Genomic DNA, 3288 nt, shown 5'->3' with positions numbered 1-3288 from the left:
CCGGGCCGGGAGGAGCGCCTCGCACCGGCCCCGCCTTGCTCCCGGGCTGGAGCCCGTGTTTCCTGCCGCACGTGCGGCGGTGTCCGTGCCTGGGCAGCGGCAATGGTTCGCAGGCTTCACCTGGAGCCGCTCGTCGCCCCCCGTGAGGTGCCGGAGGGGCTGGTGTAAAGGGCCCCGCGGAGCGCGGCTGGCGGTGAAGGGCAGGATTTGGGACTAAAYGAACCAAAGCCCTGGATTTGTACAAAAACAGCCGAGAGGGAGCCTGCGCCTGGCAGGGCCGAGGGCACTTGGCAGCCCTGACACGTGGAGCTCCCGAGGAGCGAATTCTGTAACGGGAGTTTTCTGTCAGCCCCTGACGGTCGGTGCGGGAGSGCACAGAAGTAGCGCGTGACCTAGAGCCTTTTTGTGTTTATCACGAGGAAAATAGATCTATTTTTTACTCCATGGGTCCAACAAAAGTGAAATATAATGCCTTACAGATTAAAAGGAAAAGCTGCTCTCAGGCTGATAGGTGCTCGAGCCCCTGAGGAATTCAAACTGTTCATTTAGGAGCCCTGGTCTGTGTTCTGGACAGAACTGAAATACCTTCTTGCATTGTTATTCTCGTAGTGGGAGTGTTGTTTCACATATGAAACAACGCCTGATAATCATACCCCAAAAGTGCTTCTTMATGTCCACAGTTACTCGCAATCCTTTTGCAGGTTCAGTGGGCGGCACTAGAGGGTGCTGTGATTGCACACACAGAAATGAAACTGCCTGAAGAACAAGGAAACAAACACCCAAGAAGGAGGTCAGTGCAACACGGCTATGGTTTATGAAAATCTATCAGGTTATTAAGGTAACTCCATTATGATGGAGTCAAGGGAAGTGTAGAGCTCCAAAACTACCTTTCCCTTACTGTGGATGGTAATATCCTCATGCTTTTGCACTTGTATTATTTGCAGTTGAGGAGGAAAGACATCAGTGAAACAAATTCTATTGTTTGCCATAACATTAAAAATCTCATAAATGTTATTTAAACCTCCTGAAAACAGGCATTCTAAGGGGACACAATCAGTGCTGTGGTTGGAAATATTGGTAGGCCAAAGCCCTGTAGAACTGCAGAAGGTGTTGGTCCTTGCCCCTACCAGCTTAGTGGGCACAACAAGCAAAGATGGGCACATGCATGAAGTAATTGCTGAAATGTACTTCCTCTAACSCTGCCTGGTTGCTGGAGAAGTCATAACAAACTCCTGACTACAAGAGGTTGTTTTGTCAGAAATCAGAGTAGGGTTGTGTTTTCAAGAGAGCTCTGAACATGGACAATGTAGGAGTGTTGCAGATTTTTATAGGCAACTTGTGAAAGAAGAGCAGAAATGGAAAAACTAAAACAATTGCAACATACTCCCCCTTGGAAACTACCATGGTCACAGACACTGGAAGGCAGAAGTACATTTCCACTCATGCTTGCCAAAAGAGAAGATGGGTGGTCTCATAGCTGAAACACAGGGACTACAACTCTCACCTGAATTCTAACTGTTGAATTCACCAAGTTGTGTTGCCATGAACTGGTCTTCTAACTTCCCTGTGCCACAGCTCTGCATTATAAAGGTGGAGAAATATTATAGGTAGTTATYCTCTTAACCCTTTTACACAACAAACAGCATCAATGCCTGTGGGAGGGACACCACAGCAGCTTTTTTCCCCTTTTGCACAAAAGTGTCCCCCCTCCATCAGGTACTACCTCTGGTGCTGAGGTGTACTTTTGGGACATTGCAGCCATTGTGGTGCCCACCTTGGTGTAGCTGAGGTGTCAGTAGCAGTGCAGCTTCCACATCAGAGACTGTACAAAGACCCAGGGCATCTCCCTCTCCAGGAGATTCCTTATAGGAACCTGTGACACTAAACGTCTGGTTTGCTGTATGCTGGAAAAAGGGACAAAGGGGAAACTGCTGCAGAGAACTCCAGAGAGTTGCATAAAATTTGTTTTTCAAATCTGTTGTTTTATCAGCAATTTTTTTGAAAATATATTTGTCTCACTGCTAATAAAAGAAGTGGCTCCACTGAACTGCTGAATTTCTTTCCACAAGAAAGAAGGAGGATTTTTTTTTTTTGCTTGTGTGCATGTGTGTTAGCTTATCTTCCCAATCTTGAAGTTGTTTTTCAAGCCAGAATGTCACAATTTAATTGGGGAAGAAGCCTTAATCACAACTTGCAAACAAGGTGAAAATGGAACATTTTTAACGATTCCTTTCCAAAAAATAGATGGAACAGGGGAATGCTGACATTGCTTTACTTTTGCCAAAGGCTGCCAACACTCTGAGGGAATAAGCTATTCAGCTGGCGAAAAAGTGCTGAACAAACACTGAAGGAGCTAAAGGGATACTCCCAATCATGATATACTCACTTTTCACTCTATSTCCTACCTCAGTCTGATGACTTTCCCCTACCCCTGCCCTCACAAAAAAATAAAAGGGAAAAATAAAGAAAAACAAAGAAAAGGCAGGTTGGATTAAAACAGTAGCAAGAGGAATTGGTGGATCCTGAGAGTTGGCAGGGGTATTAGTATTTTGTAACCTGATCTGTCATGTGACCACGGCCAGGCAATAAAAATAAGTCTCCTACCAGCCCTCCTGTTTGCTCAACTTTATTATATGGTGTCAGTGGAGAACTACTTTTTTTTTTTTTTTGGCAAAAATTTAGCAAATGAAGCCACCTGAATCATTAAATCCTGAAGGAAATCTGGCAGAGAACTGGAGGAGGTTGTTGCTGTGCTTCCAAGTTTTCCTGGAAGCAAGCATGTACTGAAGAGAAAAGGAGAAGGTGAAATCTTCTCTCCTAAATGTGGCGGGAGGGGCAGGAAGCAAAAAAACAAAACTATTAGAAGTAAATTAAATTCTTGATCAACATTAGTAGTGGTTGGCAAAGATCTGTTTGAATTAGCCAGCAAAGATTACTACTCGTTATGGACTAGCACACACACATATTCAGCTGCTGCACACCACAGTGAGCAGAAATGTAATAACATACATACTGTAAATTACAGTTTGCTCACCACAGTGCTCAAGATGAGTTAATAACAGATAATGGCCCACAATTCACAAGTGGATCATTCTGGTAATTCTCTTTGATCTGTAAGTTCAAGCATACCACGTCAAAGTATAGCTATGCGCAGGAAAAAGAGTCAGTGTTAGAGCAAAACCCCAGTAACAGCCTCCCCCCCTTTACAAGTCTATCATTAGCACTGTAAAAACAGAGATGCACACCTCACTGCCTTACTGGCCTCACCAGATCTGAGATTAATAGGCA

The sequence above is a fragment of the Malurus melanocephalus genome, unplaced genomic scaffold, assembly GCF_030028575.1.
Source record: "Malurus melanocephalus ecotype Western Australia unplaced genomic scaffold, MMel_1.1 scaffold_238, whole genome shotgun sequence".
Taxonomy (NCBI): Eukaryota; Metazoa; Chordata; class Aves; order Passeriformes; family Maluridae; genus Malurus; species Malurus melanocephalus.
The sequence above is the reverse complement of the archived record's forward strand: the minus strand, read 5'-3'. Positions refer to the sequence as shown.